Below are 25,046 nucleotides of genomic sequence, written 5' to 3'. Positions count from 1 at the left end.
ATCAAAACCTCAGTACTGCCAAGGGATAAAATAAAGTATTAAAACTTAAGGAAAGGTGCAGATAATAGTATGATGGACGACATGGAGGTACACACCTGTAATCCCAACACTTGGGAGACTAGGTAGTAGAATTATGAAGTTAAGATCAGACTTAGCTACATAACGAGACTGCATCATAAAGAATAACAGAATAAAATTAAACAAACTATATTTTTAAAGAATAGGGTGTAGTTCAAATGTAATTCAAGTCGTTTTGCATGTGCAAGGAACTGATGCAATGCACAAAAATCACAAGCTTTAATAACTACAATGCCAGTTTATCAGTGCAGTACTAGGTGCCCCTTGGCTGCAATCCCTCCTGAGGAAACCTAAGGCAGTTGGTGCACCTGTCTTCTGGGATGGACTGAGGGTTTTGCTGGGCAAACAGTGTTTTGATCTCCATTCTTGGATCCTAACAACAACTTTTTTTAGTAGACCCCCTACAAATCTCAATAACAGGGCCTTCTGGCTTTCAAGTGAAGTTATCTTTGATATCTCTTAGGGCTCTCCACTCCTTTGTCTGGAACTGCTCTGTTCCTGGGCCCACATTCAGCAGCTTGTTCTGAGAAGAGTGGTAACTATTTTGCTAGCTACCTCTATCCTCTGCCATCTCCTCCTTAAATTAGTCTTTGGTATCAGTATGAGTCTGCTCAGAGGATAGAGCCAGCTTGGGCTGGCTTTGAACCGTGATCCTCAGATCACAGTCTCCTGAATAGCTAGGATTATAGCTGTGAGCCACCGGCACCCAGCCATCATTTCTTTTTTTGAGGAGCATTCATTAGCAATTGCTCCAGGGTGAAACAGATGCTCAGACCAAAACCACTGACCTTGATATTGCCTTTGGTGTCCAACAGGATGTTGTTGGACTTAAGGTCTCAGTGTGTAATTCTGTCTGGTGTAGGTAGTGAACAGCACTTACAATTTGTGTGATGAGCCTCCTGGCTTCATCCTCATACGGGCGGCACCATATTCAGATCCACCCCAGGAGCTATCCCCTAGTGGCCAGTTCCATGATGAGATACACATACTCTTCCTTCTCCATCATCTGGTACAGCTTGATGATTTGTTTGTGCCGTACCATCTTAAAAATGTCCACCTCATTCTTTATCTGATGACAAGGTCTCTCCCTTCTGTAGTATTTTAAGTATCACTTCCGTGTGTGTGAGGTGGGGATGGGCTAGCTTACTAGTCCATGGTACCTTTGTTGATGAGCTCCTTCATCTGGTATCGTTTGATGATCTCCTTCAAGGAGTTTGAGGATGATTCTTTGTATTTTTCCATCCTTCTGTTATGATGGCAGGTAGCAAGTCTACCTAAAATAAACTAAATAAAATAATGGAAAACCCAGAAAATAAACTAAATAAAATAATGGAAAACCCAGAAAAAGTAAAAATAAATAGCAAAATCCAAATGACAACCCGCCTTCGCAACCCAAAAACCCATCAATTTAGCTTTGAATCAGTCCAGCGGGTCACCAAGCAAGAGCTCCCAGCTCTGTTAACTGACATAGGCTGGGGCACAGTGGCTTCCTATAAACCCTGCATGACCTCACACAATGGAGCCATCACCACTGGGCATAGTGATATCATGGAGGAAATGGACCAATCAGAGTCTGGGCCAGTGAGGTCAGAGAAAAAGTGGACCAATCACAGCCTGTCAATATTGACACTCTAGCTCTTAGGCCTCAAAGACTGTTGTTAAGGACTCCAGGTGGGCTTTAAGTTGCTATGGTCATTATCATGGTGTTTCTGAAACCACTAAGACAGTGGTGAAAGTCCTCTGACTTTTTAGAGGACTTCTGTATCTTATAAATTGCTTCTCTGGAGACACTAGCTAATGGCCTCCATTCTTGATGGCCACCTTATCCTATGTCTTGTTCCCGTAATGACATGGCACAAAGACCTCTCTCTTAAGGACAGCTGTGTCCTACAACTTCCTCCTGAGGGGACAAGTTCCAGGCTGGCTTTGAGCCACAATCCTCACAATTCACCTTCCTGAGTAGTTAGGATTATAGGCTTGAGCCATCAGTAGGTACTTAGCTCATCTCTCACATTTGGAGGAAGTATATTCATTAGAAAAGTGGGTTTTAGATATGTCCTTTTAGCACTTTATATTTGTTGCCCTTGCTGTCTAATAGTGAATCTAGTTTCTGATGAGAAATTTGTCATAATATTATTGAAGATCACTTGTGTATGATGAGTTGTGTCTCTGCTCTTTGGGAGGTTTTCTGTCTTTGACTGTTTAGAATGTGTCTTAGTGTGGACCTGTGTGATTATGTTAATTGACTTTTTTGAGCTGCTAGATTCCTGCATATAAGAGTTCATGCTTTCAATCAAAATTAGGAAGCTTTTGGTTATTAGTCCTTTAAATACTATGGATTTCTTTTTTCCCTCTGTACATTATATATATATATATATATATATATATATATATACACATTATACATACATTACATATTCACACTGTATATGTGAATATACATATATATGCCTACATATTTATATTATATATACATTTATGTACATATATTTATTTTCACATAGCTTCCACTTTTGTGATTATTTATGGTAGGAAGTCTAGATTGATCCCAGCTACTCCATCAGTTAGAGTTAGAAGTCTTCCTCTTTATTTCTTGATAAAAATATGCATTTCTCGGCAAGAATACTGAAACAGGTACAAAGCAGAGCTAGCCTCTCTCTCTCTCCCTCTGTCTCTGTCTCTCTCTCTCTCTCAATTCCTGCTTGTGTCAGGTCTCTGAGCACAGGACCATTGCTTATCAGGTTCTTCTAGTGTGTGCTGTGAACTTTTGCAATGTCATGTTCTGCTTCAAAGGCCACCAGGCCTGCACCTAGAAGAGGGGCTGCTCCAAAATCAGCTTGCATGAGTGCACCTGCCTGCCTCTGGCTTGATTTCAGAGCCTCCACAGCTACTGGGGTGGCCTTAGCAGATACCCCTGTTCCAGGACTGCTGATTGATGACTGTGGGCTGCACAAGCACAGCCTCTTCTTTTACCCAAGTTGGAGGTCTGCGGTGGATCCTGGGGGCACTGCCCTGTCAGTGTCTGTGCTTGGAGCAAGGATGGGGCTGCAGAAGCCTCACTGTGGCCTGACTTCTGGGGCACAACAGATGCCAAAGGCTTCTCTGGGCTGTTTTCAGAATACATGGGCAAGTTCAGGAGCAGAAGCTGAGCTGAGGGGGCCCCTAAACACAGGGCTGCCAGGTTGGCAGGGGACAGATGATGAACCTATACTTATTAGTAGTCTGCCAGCTTCCAAATGAAAAGATAGACTCGCTTGCTACCCAGAAATATCCCTCTAAAACTAGTTGCACCAGAGAGTCCCATATGCTGCTGGGGGGCAAACTGCCAAAGACTGCAGTAGATGACCAGGAGCACTTGGTGCTCTTTGCGAGCAATTCAGTGCTGGCTCTGGCAGGGGGATCTGAAGGTTCCCTAACACTGCAGATCTAGGGAAGCCAGAGCCCAACCAGACACCAGAATTGGCCAGCTGCACACTAGACAGGCTGGTGGGTGAAACCTTGCTTGATGGCTTTGCAGGGTCCTCAACCTGACCCACCTCCCAGTACAAGAAGCTGCCTAGTATCTCCTCAACCATAGAAGTTGGGCACAGCAGCTCTCCCAGCTTGGACATGGAGTGTCCAGCTGGCTAGAGGCTGCTGTGGTCAGAGTGGCAGGCCTGCTGCTGGAGGGAGCAGATACCCCTTCCAAGGCTTCTGGGGGAAGGATAGCCCCCAGAAATGGACTTATGGAAAGGCTGGTCTGCCCTGCCCAATGAGAACACCTCCAGCTTGTTTGACTGTTTGGTTGGGTGGGGAGTCGTCCCTTGGGGTCAGTGATATTAGGAGACAGTTTTGGTGAGATTATCCACCCCTGCGGGAGCAAAAGAAAAAGGCTGGCTGAACTGCGCATGGCAGGTGGAGTTGAGATCATGGCTGTTTCTGTCTTGAATGAACATGAGGCTTTGTCACCAGAGGACAAGTGACCGGATGCTGGCATGGAGCCCAATGATTTTAGGGAATTTATCAGAGAACTCTATTTGCCTTGCATTTCACTCAACAGGGCTAACACTGGGTGGGAAGTTTGTGCTGTAGAGCTGGGCACAGCTTGATTTTTTTGAAGGGCTGGGGACACCTTCTGGCAGCTGTTAGAAATTTAGGAGGTCTGAGTACATTATGTGATTAAATGTGGTCCTCTGAGCTGCATGCTTGGGTGACTACAAGGCTGAGCCCTCCCTCGCTGCCAGAAAGTGCAAGGGCTTACTGTAGGTCTTACAATGGTTAATAGTGGGCTTTATTGACTCCCTAATCTTTCCTCATGGCAGTGTAGCCTCTGATCTAGGATACTCACAATCCTCCCTTAGAAAAATAATCTAGGGGCTGGGAAGGTGGCTCAGAGGTAGAGCGCTTGCCTTGCATGCCTGAGGCCCTGGGTTCAATTCCCCAGCACCACATAAGCAAAAAGAAAAAAAAGCCAGAAGTGGAGCTATGGCTCAAGTGGTAGAGTGCTAGCTTTGAGCTGAAGAGCTGAGGGACAGCACCCAGGCCCAGAGTTCAGGCCCCACAACCAGACCCCCCCCCAAAAAAAAAAAGAATCTAGTAGTGTCAGAAAGAAGCAATTAAAAAATCTATAGGCAATGTTAATTTTCATTCTCGAATTACTAAAATATATGCAGAACATGTCAATTCAAGCAGCATAAAATGGCAAATGGCATGAGCTTGACCTCTGTCCCTTGACTGTGGTTCTCTTGCTCTACCCTGGGGTGACCACTGCTACTAGTTATGTATCCCTGCATCTAAACCAAATGTGCACAAAGGACAGGCTATTAAAAGACTTCTTGTCCACAGCCACTCGAGGTCCCCCAAACTGCTAGCTTAGTACGAGGCCAAATTTCTATTCATGCTATAGAGATTCAAACTCCTACACTCAGGTTCACAGACCCAACCCAAAGCTGTACTGGAACAACATGACTGAAGGTGGTAGCTCATAGTTCACCAAGGAAGAAGTCTGCAATAGCTGGAAGTCTGCCCTCTGCCTTTCCCACTAAGTCACAGTATCAGGTGAGAACTAAGGAGTTACACAGGCCTTTTAGAGGTTACTAGACATTGGATTTGAACTTTTGTAATTCCAAGTTTTGCTTCAGCTCAAATATTTGGCCTGCACAGCAGCAGCTCAAGTGGAAACGATGTCCAGAACTTGTGTGTCTCAGACCATTTGAATTTGTCTTTACTGAATTGTCTTTTTTCCACACCTGTGGCCAAATGGGGGCTTTCTTGTAGCTAGCTAACAGAAGACACAACACAGGATCTAGTTTATACCTAGTTCTGCAAACTTGTTCTGGAATATGGCTGCTGTAATCTTAGATTTAGAAGTCTCCTCTCTATCCCCCTCTTCTCTTTCTCTTCCCTCTCTGTCCCTCAGTTAACAAAACAGTCCTTTGTTTAAAAGAATGTTGGGAAAATTGGCATAACATTAAACAGTAGTGCCCACCTTCCAAGCCTGGAAATATTCTTAACACAGGTGGAGAATAAGCAAGGTAAGAAGTAAATACACATACAGATGCACACACCTACACTCACACATACACTAGATAGACACATACATACGCACAGAGACACAAAATAATCACAGGACATTTAAGCCTGCTTTCTTAAAGTTATTTTTAATACTTCAAATACACCAAAGTATTTGATGCAGTCAGGAAATCACTAGCATGAATGCATGCACATGCACATGCGCACACACACACACACACACATATACACGCTGCTAGTACTGGAGCTTGAATGCAGGACATGGGTAATGTCCCTAAGATTTTTTTTTGGGGGGGGGGGTCCGGTCATGGAGCCTGAACTCTGGGCCTGGGCACTGTCCTTCAGCTCTTCAGCTCAAGGCTAGCGCTCTACCACTTGGGCCACAGTGATACTTCTGGCTTTTTTCTTTTTGCTTATGTGGTGCTGAGGAATCGAACCCAGGGCCTCCAGCATGCAAGGCAAGTGCTCTACCACTGAGCCACCTTCCCAGCCCCTGTCCCTAAGATTTTTAAATCAAAGCTACAAGTCTATCCACTTGAGCCACAGCTCTACTGGCGGCTTTTGGTGGCCAATTGGAGATGATAAACACATGGACTTTTCTGTCAAGTTGACTTCAAACCACAATACTCACATCTCACCCTCCAGACTGGTTGAACAATTTACATTCCCACCAGCAAATTAATAGAGCTACCTTTTGGCCAAATCCATAACAGCATTTGTTACTAATTTTTAAAAAAAAATTATTGGCCTTCCTAACTGGAGTGAGGTGGAATTAGTGTTGCTTTACATTTCCTTTATGTTCAGAGATGTTGAACATTTCTTCATGTGTCTATTGGTCTTTCTTAACTTCTTCTGAGAAGTCTCTTTAGGTCATTACCTCATTTATTAATTGGAGTGTTATTTCTTTTTTTAATTTTATTTTTTGTGAACATACTGTACAGAGGGGTTACAATTACATGGGCAGGATAATGCATACATTTCTTACCAAGCATTGCAGCCTCCTTAATTGGGGTGTTATTTCTTTGAGGGTTTATGGGGGTAATTTTTTGTGCTCTGCATATATTTTTCCTATTAGACCCTTGTCTGATGCATAGCTCATAAAATTCTTCTCCCATTCAGTGGGTTTTCTATTTAGCTTGTTATGACCTTTGCCATGCAGAAACTTCTAAGTTTCATGCAATCCCATTTATCCAGTCTTTCTTTGATTTGTTGTGATTTTGGATCTTTACTTAGAAAGTTTTCACCTGTATTCTAGGAGCCATGGTGTTTCTCCTACCACTTCCTGTAGTATTCATGGTTTCTGCCCTTATATTGATGGCTTGGGATATGTGGGCAGCATTACTTTGATCTGCCTACAATTCCTTGGTTCATAGAGACAGCAAAGTGGTACTCTTTCTAAGTAAGATGAGGTGTTTCATGATGGTTTGGAAAGGGGATGTCTACTCAGAAGTGTGAATATGGAAATCATAGGTGATAAGCTCAGGCATTATTATTTTAATTACATATTTATTTGTAAGTACAATGAATCCTGATCAATGACACTCTTTTCATCATCTCCCCATCCCTGAAACTCAACTCCATCCCCTCAATTTTCCTAGTTTCATTGGATATGCATTGAAAATTATTACTTCATTCACCTCCTCCCCTCCTTTCAATTGCCAGTTTCTTCATATTCATTTTATTGTAGTGTTAGTTTTTTCTAAGGAATTACACCATTTAAGGTCTTTCTTACATATATATACTGTATTTGTTCAATATGTTTATGTATATGTGCACAAAACTGTGTATATGTTTACTTGTATGTTTATAAGGGAGCCCTACCTTCAACATATAAGAGAAAACATGCATCCTGACTTCAAAAAAAAATTTCCAGGTCCATCCATTTCTTTACAAATGATGTAATATTCTAATGGATGAGAAAAATTCCTCTGTGTATATATACACTATATTTTCTTGATCTGTTCATTTACTGAAGGCATTTGTGCTATATCTATGCCTTGCCAATGAACATATATAGTTGGCCTTACTTTATCCTGATTTGTAGTCTTTTGGATAAATGCCCAACACTGGTAGTGCTGAACCACAGGGTAGTCATAGTTGTTTTTTTTCAGTGTGGTTGAACAAGTTTATGTTCCCACCCACATTGTTTTATATTCCTTTGTCTGCACATCTGTGGCAGCATCTGTTGTATTTTTGTTGTGTGTATTGTTGGTAATGATCACTCTAAAGTGAGATGGAACCTCAAGTGTTTTTATTTGCATTGCCTTTATGGCCAGAGAGGTTGAAAACTACTTTATGTAACTACTGGCCAATTTTATTTCTTCTGATAAGTCTCTACTTAGCTTGTTTGCCCATTTTTTAATTGGGTTGTTTATTCTTTGCTAGTTTAATTTATTGAGCTCTTTGTAAAAGATCTCTCCTTCCATAGGTTCTTTTAAACTTGCTAATGATGTCCTTTGCCATGCAAAAACTTCTTAGTTTGGTGCAATGCCATTTGTGAATTCTCTTTTTGAGTCCAGGGATTATTGATGGGGAACTCCATATTCCTGTTCAGCAGGAGCCTAGGTTATTCTTTTGGAACAGTCCTTTCTAGTTTTCAATCCTAATGATGGACAGGTATGGTTGCCCTCATTTTATAGGTACGAGGTCAAAATCTAATATTTCTCTGATTCTTTAACCCCACACATCTAGTCAAAAGACTAGATTATTCTTGTGTAGTCTCAAAATAGGTAATCCTAGTAACTTACTTTCTTTACATTTCCTCCTTACCTCTGTACATCTGGTGTTGCTAAGCACTGTAAATTGTGGTTTGTTGTATTGGTTTTGTTTTAAGGATAATGTGCACCATGGAGTTAGAACACTACATACAAAATAATGGGAGGAGCTACTTTTTGTTTGTTTTTCCAGTCCTGGGGCTTAAACTCAGGGCTTGGGCACTGACCCTGAGGGTCTTTTGCTCAAGGCTAACCAGCACTCTACCACTTAAACCACAGCACTACTTTCAGCTTTTTCTGCTTAAGGGGCACTGAGGAATCAAACTTATGCTTTCATGCATGCTAGGCAAGTATACTACCACTAAGCCACATTCCCAGCCTTTGGGTTATTTTTTAAATGCCGATATTATCATGATTTTCCCACTTTCTTGCCCAGGCTGGCTTCGAACTGTGATCCTCAGATCGCATTGATTACAATCATGAGATATTGGTGCCTGGCAAATGGTGATTTTAACCTACTCTTAATTTTTCTCATTAATGGAACAGCTGAGTAGATAACATGAGGAAAGGAGAAAGGCAAAAACAAAAGCAAAAGTAGTGGATACTAGAAAAGGAAAGGGAAGTAAAACAAAAATTGGCAAAATGAAGTAAAGGTTACAATTTAGTTAAGAGCAAAAGACCAATGTTGGTCCGGGCTGGGAAGGTAGCTCAGATGGGCTGGGGAGGTGGCTCAGTGGTAGAGCGCTTGCCTTGTATGCCCGAGGCCCTGGGTTGGATTCCTCAGCACCACATAAGCAAAAAGAAAAAAGCCAGAAATGGTGCTGTGGCTCAAGTGGTAGAGTGCTAGCCTTGAGCTGAAGAGCTGAGGGACAGCGCCCAGGCCCAGAGTTCAGGCCCCATGACTGGACCCAAAAAAAAAAAAATTAAAAAAGAAAAAGACCAATGTTGCTTTTGTATTTTACAAACATACAGTGGTAACATACTGGTACATTCCATTAACAGTAGGGAATAAGGGGACATACAAAATGTTTACTACATTTGAGCTTTTCTGTATACTAAACTTATGCCAACACAATTTATTGTACAAAATGCCAATAAGGCCAGGTGTGATAACATAGGCTTGTAATCTCAACTCTTAAGAGGCTAAATTGGGAAGATTGAAAGTTGTTAAATAGGTTATAGAAAAACTATGTCTCCAAGATAAAAGAAAGAAAAAGAAAAAGACAAAAAAGGGGGGGGAACAACTCTAACCAAATATTTCATGGGCAATTTTGTTAAAGAAAATACCTTCTTTTTTTCCCCTTATTGTTAGGTGTCAAACCCAGAAAATTGCCCATTGTAACCAAGTCCTTTCCTACTTGAGTAATGGCCCAAGCCTTTTTATTCACATGGTGTTTTTTAGTTTGGTTGATTGGGAGTTTTTCTTTTCTTTTTTTTTTGGTGGGATAGCCCATGCTCAGCCCAAGTTAGCCTTCAACTTGTGATCCTCCTGTTTTCGCCTCCTGAGTATATGCCACCTCATCCAATGTACCTCTTATTTGATTGCTCCAGAAATTTTTAAAAAGGAAGAAACACTTCCTAATTAACTTCATAAGCCCATGAAAAAATGAGAATGTATTTATAGTAATTTTACTTATGAAGAGAAAGGCAAGAAATGAAGGACAGTTTACATTTATTCTTTTTCCCTTTTTCCTGTGCATGTGTTTGCCTGAAGATATAACACAGGCTTCACACATGGTAATCAAGTTATTCTAACAGTGAGCTGCAACCCCATCTACATAGTTAAAATTTAGAAAATCTAATGCAATTTATCACACTGAGTAAAGAAGGAATCCCATATATTCATCTCAAAAGATGCGGGCACAAAAGCATTTAATAATATTTTTAATATTACTGAAAACTCTGAAACTGAAGGAAAATAGCTTTAGCTTATATAGAATATCTAACAAACACAATTTTCTTTAAAAATAGCTGAGGCATTTCTGATGCAATCAAGAGAGAAATTTGTTATCAGTGATAGCATTCAACAACACAACTGATGTTTTAACTGAAAAGAAGAAGGAGGAGGAGGAGGAAGAAGAAGAAGAGGGGGAAGAGGAGGAAGAGGAGGAAGAAGAGGGGGAGGAGGAGGAGGAGGAGGAGGAAAATAGCAATGGAAGGAAAACACTGTAATTTGTGAGCAAGATGACATGGTAGTCTATATAAAAATTCAAACATTGACAGGCATGCACTAAAAACAATTCAGTAAGTTGGTTAAATATGAAGTTAACCAATAAAAAAATCTATGCAAGGAATCTGTAGCTCAGTAGTAGAGTATTTGCCTATTATCTATGAAGGGTCCATGTTAAATCTGCAAAATGCAAAACAGACCAAAACCTAAAAAAAAAATTATACAGGAAGGATAATAAAGCACAGGATTTGGGGCAACTAAATGGTTTACTTCCAAATTAGAAGTAGCAGGAGACGATTTTGGTGGTACATACTTGGAATCCAAACATCTATTCTTTGGTGGTTCAAGTGTTCAAGGCCAGTCAATTAAAAAAGCACAACAAAAAATCGAGGAAGAGGAACATGAGAGAAGAAAAATAGAGATCTATAGCAAATTAAACTTCATCTGAATGGTGGGAAGAAGTCTGTCAGCTGTATTATTTTCTTTAAAACAAGTTTCTAGCCTTTCCACCATGTGAGGACACAGCAATAAGGGAGCACATTAAAGCCCTGGTGAAGCTGACCTCTCTGTACATTGAATTTTCTGGGTTCTAGATCTTGTCCTTCAGAATTTCTGTTGAGTACAAATAACTTGCTCTAAGCTACTAGGGCCTGGTCTTAAGGAGTTTTGTTATAGCATCACAATGGAATTGAAACACCCAGATATATCTATTTCTCTAAAGGAAGGACTCTTTCTCTGGCTGTAGGAAAGACCGATGGATGTGGCAGTAGGAGAGTTCAAGCTGAGGACCTCCAATTTTCTGGTCCGATTGTGAGGCCTGAACTCTGAGCCTGGGCACTGTCCCTTAGCTCTTCAGCTCAAGGCTAGCGCTCTACCACTTGAGCCACAGAGCCACTTCCGGCTTTTTTCTCTTTTTGCTTATGTGGTGCTGAGGAATTGAACCTAGGGCTTCATGCATGCAAGGCAAGCGCTCTACCACTGAGCCACCCTCCCAGCCCGGGCCTCCAATTTTCTAGGCAGGGGTTCTACCACATAAGTCCCCTACTCCATCCCTTGTCCTTCACTTTGAACATATCAACACATTGACTTATGGATTTCAAGGTTTCTGCTGTAAACTATCTGATAAGAAACTATCATGGGGGCTGGGAAGGTGGCTCAGTGGTAGAGTGCTTGCCTTGCATGCCTGGGGCCCTGGGTTTGATTCCTCAGCACCACATAAGAAAAAAGAAAAAAGCCGGAAGTGGCGCTGTGGCTCAAGTTGTAGAGCGCTAGCCTTGAGCTGAAGAGCTGAGGGACAGCGCCCAGGCCCAGAGTTCAGGCCCCACGACCGGACCAAAAAAAAAAAAGAAACTATCATGGAAAATGATGATGCTCTCTTTTCTCTCACTCCTATAGCTGTTAATAACCTGCTCCATGGTGCTGTATGGCATAGGGCATTTTGCTACAGTATCAGATGATTCTGAAGCCAAGCCACTATTATTTTGACACCAGTCACTCCAAGTTTAAAGAAAAATCATTGACTATCTTGAGTAAATTGATCAGGTCTTTAAAAGCCAAAAGTTAGAGCAGCTTTTTAGATTATGAATGCCATGAAGCATCCTACTGGATTTAATTTCTAAGTGAGAAAACAGCAGCTTCCATGACCCACTGAAGCAAAAAAAGTTCTTGGTCTTAGTTTCTTTGCATTTTAATGTAAATGACAAAAGTGCCAGTTTATTGACTTTATAAGGGGACTCAGCATTACATAATTAGTTGTCAAAATTCACTGAGTTGAATAGAAAACATGCTTAATTTATATTGAAGTAGTAATGTGTTATTAATACACGGATGTATTTTATTAGTAAATACTGAAAAGGAAAAAATAGTTCTACAGAGGATTCATCCTGACAATAGTCACTTTACAGTAGGCTGATACTACCTGCCTTCTTTCAACCACATGATATTGTTGAGTATAATACTGTTTTAGCTCTACTCCAGATCCATGGGGCTCATCTTGGATTCCATTAAGAAAACACCAGAGTGTATACTGATATTACAACTTTTTCAAGACCAGAAATGATCTATGGTATGGTCCCAACAATAACTTAAGTCCATAACAAATAAGGACTTTAATATTACTTTAAGCAGTTGTGCAAGAGGGGGTTATAATTCAAGAAATAGGGACACCTCATATGCCTTAACTACTTCTTTGAATTTTCTCTTTATTGTCAAGTTAAAAAATCCAGATCCACTTTAGTGAGAATTTCCAACTGAACTCTTTGGCATGCACCCCTTGTACCTAGAAATACATAGAAATCCACTTTCTTTTAATTGTTGGAGCAAGTTCCAAGACTTGCACATATAGTGAATGGAAGCCACTGGTGGGTATATGTTTGGCTCCTGTACATGGCCAGGTTTGTAAGCAAGAGCAGGCCTAAGGACATGGATGGTACTCAAGGACAAAGCCTACTGCCTGATTTCCCCATGGGAGCAAACACTAGGACCTGGCAGCCACCAAGGACAGAAAACAATGGCTGATGCCCTGGCAGTTTTGCAACACTGCCGTAGCAGCAGCAGTGGTATCCTCTTGTGTCCCCTGTGGAAACCTTGGCAACAGTCCTCCAGGCTCAAGACCAAAAGAGCCAGTGTGCAAATGTCAAGCTGTGATTGGTTCACTAGAGCCATTGTGAGCAGTCTCTGCAGTCCATTACAGTGCTGGAAGTTCCTGGTAACCTGCTGGTTCAGTGCTACGTTGGCAATTGGGGGCGGGGGGCGGGGGGAGGAACTTTGTGTCGTTTGCTTATTATTCTGGGGTTTTTGTTTTCTTAGCTAACTTTACTCCTTGCCATCCTAGCAGAAAGATGGGAGAACACAGTGAATTATCCTCAAGCTCTTCAGAGCAGGAGACCTTCATTGGACTATTGTCCAATGTGTGAAGATCATTGGCTATAGTAGCTATGGATATGTAAAGTTGGCCTAGCACCACCTCATAAACACCCAGGTGGTAGTGAAAATACTCCTGAAAGGAGAGTTGAACAACTGTCAGATCAAAAATGAGATGGACAGGGCTGGAAAGATGGCTCAGTGGTAGATGCTTGCCTTGCATGCATGAGGCCCTGGGTTCGATTCCTCAACACCATATAAACAGAAAAGGCCAGAAGTGGAACTGTGGTTCAAGTGGTAGAGCGCTAGCCTTTAGCTGAAGAGCTCAGGGACAGAGCCTAGGCCCAGAGTTCAAGCCCCATGACCAACAAAAAATATTTTAAAAATGAGATGGACATTATTAAGACTTTCCATCACCCACACATGATACCAGGTGTGGGAGAAGGTTGAGCACCAATACCTGGTAGTGGAACTGGCCACTCAGAGACCTCCTGAGATAAATGTGAAAATCCTACCACCTATTCAAGAATGAAGTTAGGAGATTGTCCAAACAGATTGCGAAGACTGTGCATTACTTTAACTAAAACAGAAATGAAAACTAAGTCCTTCAACCCAATAACATCCTGTTGGATGATAAAGGCAATGTGAAAGTCAATGACTTTGGCATGAGCATAAGGATTACACAACGGTAGTTGCTGAAGGACATATTTGGTACCTTGATTTTATCCTTATAAAATATCCCTGCATGAAAATTACAATGGCTGCAAAATAGACATATAGTGCTTGGGAGTCCTCTTTTGTATTTTATGGGGATGGCAAATTTCCCATTTGAATATATGAATTTTATCCAAATACAGGTAACTGTCTTGGAAGTCACGTACATTGCTCTATTCACCTGTTTACAAAAGGACAAAATATCATCTTGAAATTGTAAAGTGCAGACCCAAAGCAGAGGCACAGTATAGAACAAACAATGGAGATTGGCTCAACCAAGTTAAGGAATATTTCCTATGTCCTGATGATTCACTATGTAATAAGCTAAACCCTATTATTCTTGCACACATGTGTGACATAGGTAACTCGATATTAGACAGGACATCCAATAAAATCATGGCCATCTATTTTTTTATTTTAAAAAAATGACTTGAAGTAGAATGCCAGCAGTGAAATTAAGTCAGTGCCTTCAATTGTTCCAGTGTGCCCATCTCCTGCAGAACTTTCCACCTTTCCTGTTCTCTGCAATGGAGAACCCGTTTTCCTGCCTGTCATCTGAGTTTTAATTGTCCTATGATTACAAAATATCAATACATCCTCCCCTGCTTCCTGCAGAAGAACCCCTGTTCTAGCATGATCACACATCATGAATCTATGGTTTCCTTTAGTTCCTCTTTCTTCCTGAGGAACAATAAGAGATTCTGGTAAGAGGACACAGTCCTTCCCTCTAGGTAGCTGGACAATAAGATCATAAATTCTATCTCAAATAAGAGACAATATTGGAGGAGGGAAGCTAGCAGGATAGCTACCACTATTTACAGAATGTGATGCTGTGTGCAGGCCTAAAAATAACATCCACAGGTTACAAAGAAAGCTTTTCCAGAGAAGATGCAGAGCCCTTCACCATAACAAAACAACAGTACCATTCAATTTCAAGCTGGGGAATTCCAGCTTGCATCCTTACCTCCAGATGTGGACACTTCAACTAACAATCCTTCATCATTTTGGATGACATGGACAATACCCATTGTCCAGGTAGGTGTTTTAGTACTGTAAATCTTGGAGACAAAAGTTCTAGGATGGGCCAAAACATTTAGGGTTTTCCTTTTTGGTCAAGGATTTATCTTTTCAGACTACAACCCACTTAATATTGAAAGAAAGGATGGATATGGGAGGAAATCTTGAAGTTCTTAGTGGTTTTCAAGTTTACTTACTGAATCTTTCAGTTACTGAACCTGGCTTAATTTGTGAGGTATATACATATACACACACACACACATATATATATATATATATATATATATACATATATATGTATATATATGTATATATAATGCATAGTGTGTATATACCTCACAAGTATATTACATATTAAATATAATTATACATGCATAAATATACATAATTTGGGAGATGGAGTTTCATGAAATTCTCTGCTTCTGCTTCAAGCCAACATTCTCCTCATCTCAGCCTCCTCAGAAGCTAGGATTATAGACTAAGGCCAGGCAAAAGATTTCCTAATAAATGCTACAGGGAGGCTGTCTTTAACTTCCAAGAAACACTAGAAACTTGAAGATAATACAATGATGAAGGTAACATAGAACACTTCACTCAGTGGAAAACTTCCAAAACTTATTTTAGACAAAAATTAGGAAGTAAGTGGAAGGCCCATAAATTCAAGGCATAGTACTGGCCCTTACCATACATTAAATGAAAATTAATTTTGTAGGCCAGAAGTTTTTTTTATCTTTTGTATTCAGAGGAGTGCTATCTTATGTGTAAACAGACTGCTATACAAGGTATCTTTCTGGGTCATACAGCAGTTATTACATGGCTGTATATAAGTATTATATAATGACATAAAGCTTTCTAATGACTTACCTACATAATATATTGTTAATTAAGCACCATGAAGAATGCCAAACCTCCATTTTTGTGCCCATCTCCATCTTTGTTCTCCCTATTGTCTAGCAGTTTATATCACAGTCAGTATAGCTGGAGCTGGCACATGAAACAGACATGGACTCGATGGATCCTAGCTGTGAGACAGCCCCAAATACACAAATATCAGAATCAATGAGATCGAAGCAGGTGTCCAAGGTACCTAGTTGTATGAATGTCCTCGGCTTCCAATGGTCTCACCTGCCTCTGTCAGAAGCCTGCTGATGATCTGTCACTATCAAAGCTCACACTGAAGCTTAACTTCTCAATGTAGCAGTGTCAGGAGGTGGAACCTTTAAGAGAGGATTCAGGCATAAATGGATTAATGCCATCTCATCAATTCTCAAGGAACTAACATTATCATTGGTAACAGTTGTTAAAAGCAACCTAGGCCCTTACTCCCTGTCATTCAAGCACAATGATGCCGAGATACTCTGTGATATGATGCATCTAGGGGGCCTTGTCCCATGTGCTACCATGCCATTTAGAATTTTCAGCTACCACTATTGTGAGTGAAATAGACTCTTATTCCTTATGAAGTATACCGCTTCAAGGTTTTTGTTAAACCATGACAAAATGGACTGAGATGCTATGCTTTTTGTGTTTTCCATAGAACTAAGGATTAAACTGAGGGTCTTTCACTTACTATGCAGATATTTTACCACTTGAGCCCTATATGCTTCCAACCTTTTTTTCTTTTTCAGTTTGATTTTCATATAGGGTCTTGGGCTAACTTCACTCAAGCCAGCCTTGGTACCCAATCCTCCTATATCTCTGCCTCACAGTAGCTGGGATTACAGGCCTGTGCCACCACACTTTGCCACTTAGAAGACACTATTCTTTTGGGAAAGATGATACAGACCACTGAGATGTGTGTGTGTGTGTGTGTGTGTATATTTACAAGAACTGGTCCTGGTGATTTATTTAGTACTGAGTGTGAATCTTCTTGAAGAATCTGTATTCTTAATTCCTTTACAGACCACTGAGATATGTGTGTGTGTGTGTGTGTGTGTGTGTGTGTGTGTGTGTGTGTGTGTGTGTGTGTGTGTGTGTGTATTTACAAGAACTGGTCCTGGTGATTTATTTAGTACTGAGTGTGAATCTTCTTGAAGAATCTGTATTCTTAATTCCTTTCACCCAAAAAAAAATGCTTCTTTGGGTGCTAATGGCTCAACTATAATGCTACCTCTTCATAATGCTGAGATGTGAGGATCACATTGTGAAGCCAGACAAGCCAGGAAAAGTCCATGACACTCTTACCTCCTTTTAACCACCAAAAAAGTCAGAAGTGGACCTGTGGCTTAAGAAATAGAGTACTGGCCTTGAGGGAAAAAAAAAAAACTAGGAATACCACCTAGGCTTTGATAAAGGCTCAGGACCAGCACCCACATAAAATCTCCAGATAGCACTTGTGCTATTACAATGAGCTCTTGTGCTATTGCAAGTCACAATTATGCCTAATGGTTTATCTCTACAGGAGTTGCACTACAAAAAATCTAGTTCTACTTCATAAGGTATGTTCTTTCTGGACCTCTTTTTGCCCAATTTTTCTCTCTAGAATGATGTCTTGATCTTGAATGGAAGAAGAAAATTTCAGTGATCAATTTGGTCTCTGGATCCCTCCCTCATCCATTATTAACATGTTCTCTCTTTTTATTTTTTTGCCATTCCTGGGTCATGAACTCAGGGCCTGGGCACCGTCACTGACCTTTTATGTTCAAGGATAGCACCCTACCACTTGAGCCACAGTTCCACTTCTGGCTTTTTCTGTTTATGTGGTACTGAGTAATTGAACCTAGGGCTTCACACATGCTAGGCAAGCACTCTACCACTAAGCCTCATTCCCAGTCACATGTTTCTCTTTTTAAAATATGTCTAACATGTTTAATTCTGTCCCATCTCTGAAGCTACTGCCAGTGCTCTTGAATCTATCCTGTTTAACCCCTAACTGCCTTTCATTCACTACAACTGGGAAATTATTTTCCATTCCACCGAAGGAATTAGCTTTCATTTTCTTAAACTGCACACTTCATCGGCTACAATCAAACAACAACTCAACACTACCAGTGTCTGAAATTGAGGACACTTAGAATAATAAATAGTTTTTTTTTATGATTCAACTCATTCCTTCTTAAACCTAAGTCAATAGCCTGAATTCTCAGGTGATGCACAACAACTCAGACCCTTGGAAAGACATCCTTTAGTCTGGGCAGGATCTAACCCCACAATATGCTCTGCTAGATGCCAAATTAAAGAGATTCTATAGACATAATTAGTTCCCACAAGAGACGGTTAGGAATTACTTCCATGGGGTGATCACAAATTAAGGCCTTTCTACAAGTCAATAATGCCAAGAGAGTGAATCAAACAGTAAGGAGAATGTTTGTCAAGGAAGTATGGGGGTATCTAGGAGCTGACAGCAGTAGCTGGATGATAGGTTACCAGAAAGCAAAAAACAGAGCCTCAGATCCACAGGAACTAAACCCTACCAGGCATGCGTTAAGGTTGGAAGAGGTGCCCACATTCCATGAGAGACTATAGCCTGGTGGACCCCTGCTAGAGATTGAGCAGTTGCTACAGACAAGCCACACCCAAACTTCTAGTCTACAATAGTTGGTATTCAGTGGCCAAAAAACTAAATTTGTGATAATTTGCCACACAGCATGACAAAATAAATGTATATCTCAGAGTGCTGATGCCTCACACCTGTAATCCCAGACACATAGGATCCATATTCAAAGGGATTTCAAGCAGCAATGTTTGTGATATTCATATTGTCAATAAATAGCATAAACCTAGAAACGGTGGTATGCCTTAAGTAGTAGGGCATCATCTTAAGGGAAAAGCTAAGTAACAGCACAAGACCCTAAGTTGAAGGCACAGTACAAGCACATACACACACACACACACACACACACACAAATCAAAAAATGAACTTTACAATCCCATCTAAATTGTAAAGGGGGGGTGGAGTGTAGTTCAGGAGATGGGAGGACAGGGATAGTAGGGGAAAAACAAAGGAGGAAGAAACAATGCTTGATAAGAAATGTACTCTTTACCTTGCTCATGTAACTGTAACCACTCTGGTACAGTATTTTCACAATAAAAAACTTATTTAAAAAAGAATAGAAAAATGAAAGCATCTGTTGAAGACCACCTGGTATTTTAGCTGCTCTGAGTAAAACTCTAAGATACCTCAAACTTTTTCCTTGTGCTTGAAGAAATTTATTAAAATTCTATAACACTACCATAAAGATATGTAACTACACAACTACATAAATGTGTTGGCCACACCCTTTTCTATATATCACATTGTAATTGTTACTGAAAGCAGAATACCTTTCCCACTAATTTAATAATACTTAATGGCAGAAACTGGATCTCATATGTTGGTATTTCTCACAATATCTTAGTTGAAAATAAGGCCCAAAGAAAGAAACATAGGTCCCATGGTTTCCCTTATTTGCAATAACTAGCATATGTCTGAGACAAGCAGAAATGGTCAGATAAGATGTTAGGCGAAATGAACCCCAAGATAAGGACTCAAATGTTTTTTCTTTCTTGCTATTGTTTCTAACATATTTATAAGAAGATTTCTTTGTTGCTTTGTATGTCCCTCCCACACAGTGTAACCCGTTTTCACTGTATTTGATGTTGGTATAATTTGTGGAGGGGAAGGGAACAAACAAATTGTTTAAATAGGGATACAGGTTGACCCATTGCAACAATAACTTTGGCAGGGCAGGGGGAGGGTATGGGAAGGGATGGGAAGGGGAAACAAAGGAAGAAGCAACAATGCTTGATAAGAAATGTATTCATTACCTTTCTCATGTAATTGTAACCCCTCTGTACGGTATTTTCACAATAGAAAAGAAAAGAAACTTCTTAGCTATCCAAAAGGGAAAATTTACACTATATGTCCATGTACATTCCTTTCTGTCATCTTTCCTACAAATAAAATGAATTTTATATAGCAGTTAAAAAACATATGCCAAATTAATACAAGATTCTGATTAAAACAAAAAAATTAAAGTGCTCTCAATTTGTTTCAGTTGGACAAAGTACTTAAAGATGTATTTGGTTTTCCATAAAGATATCATATCCAAAAATTCATCTAGGGAGTTCGGAGGAAGATGACGGAGAAGCTAGAGGCTAAACAAGCTCTCACATAGAAAGCAGTTTTAGTGTTCCAGTGAACAGTCCTAGCCTAGAGAATTGCACCAAGTGTGCCATCACAGTACAGAGTTTGGCCAGAGAGGGAAAATCCAGGCAAGGAGATAGATCTGAGCATTTGCTGGTAGCTGCAGTTGCAGCAGCTGCAGTGGAAGCAGCAGCAGCGGTGGCGGCCATAGCTGCCATACCTACAGAGAGAGTCCAGGACAAAGGAGCCAGACTCAGCGGGTGAGCAGATTCCACTCAACACTAACAAGAACTAACAAGGAGCAGATATCTTCATCCTGCAGAGCCCATACCAGAGATGCCCAGGAACCAAGACTCTGAAGTAGAACCTTGACATCCTCACTCCTTCCCAGGGAGCAGAGAAGAGAAGGCTGCCCCTCCCCCACCACTGGAGCTCTCCATCTTTGATACTAACAAAGGCCTGGCTGAGCAGCTAGCTCCAACTCAGGCCTTGGAAGGAAACAAGAGAGTCATTTAGCAGGTCACAGGAACCTGACCTGACATGCCAGGCTCAGCTCCACCAAGGGGAAAGTCACCCAGCCCAAGCTCAGCTCCACACCAAGGGGAAAGTCACCCAGCCCAAGCAAAGGAAACTCTGCCCCCCCCCCCAGTGGCTTTCTTCACAGGGTAAACAGAGCCAGAGGCTGCCCCTCCCTACAGCAGCCTAGACAATCAACTGAAATTCAGTAAACATAAACCCTGAGAATGGCTCCAGGCTGTGCTAGCCCCTCAGGGAAAAGCTACCATTTGCTGAAAGGCCTCAACCCTACCCAGAACCTAGCCTCATCACAACATCTCCAAACTAGAGGAAACAGTCATCTCCCTCTTCAGAGGTACTCAAAGCAGATCTCCCTCCCACTGAACTAGCCTGGGAGGAGGCTCACAAAATCCTGGGTAAAGCAGAGCATTTTTCTGCCTGCCCAAACAAACTGACTTAAGAAACCAATAAAGCCACAAGAAAACCAAACACCACAAGCAGACCAGAGACTCCACCAAGAGACTGGTTACAGACACAGGGGAGATACAGGATCTTTCCATATGCCCCCCCTCCAAAAAAAAATCAAAGAACTCTTTTTTGTACCTTTTTTCAAATTTTTATTTTTTTTAATTGTCTGTTATTGATTTTTTTCCTCTCATAATTTTTATTTTAGGTGTATATGTGTGTATGTGTTTTTTTTAAATCTCTTCTAACCTTTTGGTCTTTTTTTCATTCTTTCCATTTTTTTCTTTCTTGACTTAATTGTTGTTCTGCTCAGTACCAGATATATACCCGTCGGCGATTATTAGACCTTATCCCCATTGTGTACATACATAATCCAGAAATTACTCAATTCACAACCTGCTTAGGCTTAACTTCTTTAATAGCAGTATTATCTCTTTATACCTATATAATTTTCAAGAAACTAATTCAAGAATTTTTATTTTTTAGTTTTTCATGTCTCCTTTCTATCCCTCCCCTCCTCTGAACCTATCCTTTCTTCTCTCAATATCATTTCTTTAACTTAACATAATTTTTAAGTGTTTCACTTTTTAAATTTAAATTTTTGTTTTTCCATTTTTTTTTAATCCCTCTCCTATCATTCTATACAATCCATTTGTCTTTCTGAGATTAGGACATGGTTGAATTCGCTCTCTTTTTACCTCTCCACATCCCTCTAATCCTATTTTTCCACACATTTCTCCCTAAACCTAATAATTTCTGGTTTGCCAAATTCTTCTTTGCTGTTCTTAGCCCATTAATCCTTAGTTGTTTGATGCTGGATGGTCTATATCTGTTGAACTAGATTGTATCTGCAGTCATTTTGACTGTGCAACTACAGGACTCTGGTTGATGCTTGCCTTAAAATAGTGTTCTAGGACAAAATTGGTGTTATTTTCATACCAAATTGGCAGAATAAGCTGGAAGAACACAAGAAAAATGGCAAGTCCATGTGTCTGAACTCCCACTCATGATAACCAGGTGACAGAATAGTTAATGAATAATCCAGAGGAGAGTTCCCAAAAAGCTCTACAAACATTACTGTAAACAAGGTGAATGAAAAGATTGAAAACCTACAAAGGACTCAATGTGTGCATGATAGAGAGAGAGAGGAGGCAAACCAAAGAATAATACAGGAATCTCATAACCATGAGGAAGCCACTCAAAGATTAATACAGGAATTGCATGAGCAGGTTGACACCAATCAAAGAGAAAGTCAGGAATTATGTGAGCAGGCTGAGAACAGTTCAAGAGAAAGTCAGGAATTGCATGAATGGGAGGAGGCTAATCAAAGAGTAATACAGGAATTGAAAGAGCGAGATGAGAATAGACAAAGATCAATAGAGGCATTCATGGAATACATAACAGATAGCTGAAAGAATTCAGGGAGACCACAACGAGAATGTTGAATGGAGCCCAACAGAAGGAATGGCAGTCCAAGGAAACTATAAACAATCAACTAAGTGATTTTAGAACAAATACAAAACACCAAATTAAAGAAGTAAAGAAGTTCATACAAGATCTATAACAAAGCTCCAACAAAGAATTGGAAGCCATCAAAGCTGACCAATTAGAAGGAAAATAAATAAAAAACAAAGTAGAAAGTCTTGACAGTAGGTTAGACCATGTAGAAGATTGAATATCGGAGATTGAAGACAGCCTAGATATTATAGAGAAAGAACATACAACCATCCAAGACAAATCCAAGAAATATGATAAGAGTATTCAACATTTGGAAGACACCATCAGAAGGTCTAATCTGAGGATAATGGGTGTAGAGGAGCACCTAGACAGAAGTTAATGGTCTAGGAAATTTGTTTAACAGGATTCTAGCAGAGAACTTCCCAAACATGCAACAAGATAGGCTTACTTAGATACAAGAAGCTTTTAGAACCCCAAATACACCAGACCAGAACAGGACATCCCACCATCACATTATAATCCACATAGGATCAATTCAGACCAAGGAAAATATCCTTAAAGTGGTCAAGGAGAAATGATCAATGACCTATAAAGGGAAACCAATTAAAATCACATCAGATTTCTCAGCAGAGACAATTAACCCAAGAAGAGCCTGAAATGATGTATGTCATGCCCCAAAGACAAACAACTATCAACCAAGAATACTGTACCCAGCTAAACTCTCCTTCATAACCGAAGGTCAAATAAAAACCTTCCATAGCAAACAAAAATTGAAACAATATATCTCCACCAACCCAGCCCTACAAAAGATACTTAAAGATGTGCTACACATAGAAAACCAACAAAACCAGGCTGGGAAGTTGGCTCAGTGGCAGAGCGCTTGCCTTGCATGCCTGAGGCCCTGGGTTTGATTCCTCAGCACCACATAAGCAAAAAGAAAAAAGCTGAAGTGGCGCTGTGACTCAAGTGGTAGAGCGCTAGCTTTGAGCTGAAGAGCTGAGGGACAGCGCTCAGGCCCAGAGTTCAGGCCCCACGATGGGACCCCCCCCCCAAAAAAAGAAAAGAAAACCAACAAGACCACAATAAAGGCGAAGAAACCACACCCGCACTGAGAATCCAAGAACCACAGGAAGAACCCAGTTGTTGCAGCCCCCAAGAAGGTGGATAACATGGCAGGAACTACCAAATGCCTCTCAGTCCTAACTCTCAACTTTAACAGACTTAACACTCCAATTGAGCGACATAGACTGTCTAGTTGGATTAAAAAGCAAGATCTTTCTATTTGCTGCTTCAGGAGTCACACTTGCCCATAAAAACACATTTTGAAAGTGAAACGCTGGAACAAAATCTACCAAGCAAATGGCCCACATAAACAGGCAGGAGTTGCAATCCTAATATCAGATAAAATAGACTTCAAATTAAAATTAGTTAGAAGAGATAAAGGGATCTCTCCTTCGGGAGGATATTACAATTCTAAATAACTATTCGTCAAACAACAGAGCACCCACATTTGTCTAAGAAATACTACTTTCCCTCAAATTTCACATAGATCCAAAGACATTAATTGTTAGGGACTTTAACACACCACTATCCCCACTAGATAGAGCAACTCAGCAAAAACTCAACAGAGAAACCGCAGACATAAACAACTGTATAGATCAACTAGATTTAACAGACATCTACCAAATATTTCAACCAGCAGCATCAGAATACACGTTTTTCTCAGCAGCACATGGAACATTTTCCAAAATAGACCACATTTTAGGTCACAAAGCAAATTTGTCCAAATTCAGAAACACTGAAGTTATACCTTGCATTCTCTCAGACCACAAGGGAATAAAATTAGAACTCAACAGCAAAAGCAACCAAAGAAAGTCCTGTAACAAACGAAGGCTGAACAACAGACTGTTGAATCACCAATGGGTCATAGAACAGATTAGAAATGAAATTCAAGGGGCTGGGAAGGTGGCTCAGTGGTAGAGCGCTTGCCTTGCATGCCTGAGTCCCTGGGTTCGATTCCGCAGCACCACATAAGCAAAAAGAAAAAAAGCCGGAAGTGGCGCTGTGGCTCAGGTGGTAGAGCGCTATCCTTGACCTGAAGAATTGAGGGACAGTGCCCAGGCCCAGAGTTCAGGCCCCACGACCGGACCCCAAGAAATGAAATTCAAGTATTCATAATATTCAACAAAAATGAACACACAAATTAACAGCTCCTCTGGGACACGGCAAAGGCAGTACTCAGAGGCAAGTTTATAGCTCTGAGTTCCTACATCAACAAATTGAAGAGATCTCAAACCAACAATTTAATGTGACACCTGAACCTCCTTGAAAAAGAGCAACAAGATAAACCCCAATCCAGTAGATGGAAAGAAATAATTAAAATTAAATCAGAATTAAATGAATTAGAATCCAAAAAAAAAAAAAACACAGAAAGAATCAACAAAACAAAGAGCTGGTTCTTTGAAAAAATTAACAA

At 40.5% G+C, this 25,046-nt stretch overlaps 1 protein-coding gene across 1 annotated transcript in view; it reads right to left on the bottom strand.

Moving 5' to 3' along the window:
* Positions 1–1,291: 1,291 nt before the first annotated feature.
* LOC105982265 (melanoma antigen preferentially expressed in tumors-like) overlaps positions 1,292–25,046 on the bottom strand; it is a 47,661-nt gene continuing 23,906 nt past the window's right edge. Inside the window, exon 4 of the mRNA XM_013011828.1 lies at positions 1,292–1,362. The gene's annotated coding sequence lies outside the window, so the exon portion shown is untranslated. The remainder of the gene's footprint in view (positions 1,363–25,046) is intronic.

The sequence above is a fragment of the Dipodomys ordii genome, unplaced genomic scaffold (assembly GCF_000151885.1).
Source record: "Dipodomys ordii isolate 6190 unplaced genomic scaffold, Dord_2.0 Scaffold15, whole genome shotgun sequence".
Taxonomy (NCBI): Eukaryota; Metazoa; Chordata; class Mammalia; order Rodentia; family Heteromyidae; genus Dipodomys; species Dipodomys ordii.
The sequence above is the reverse complement of the archived record's forward strand: the minus strand, read 5'-3'. Positions and strand labels throughout refer to the sequence as shown.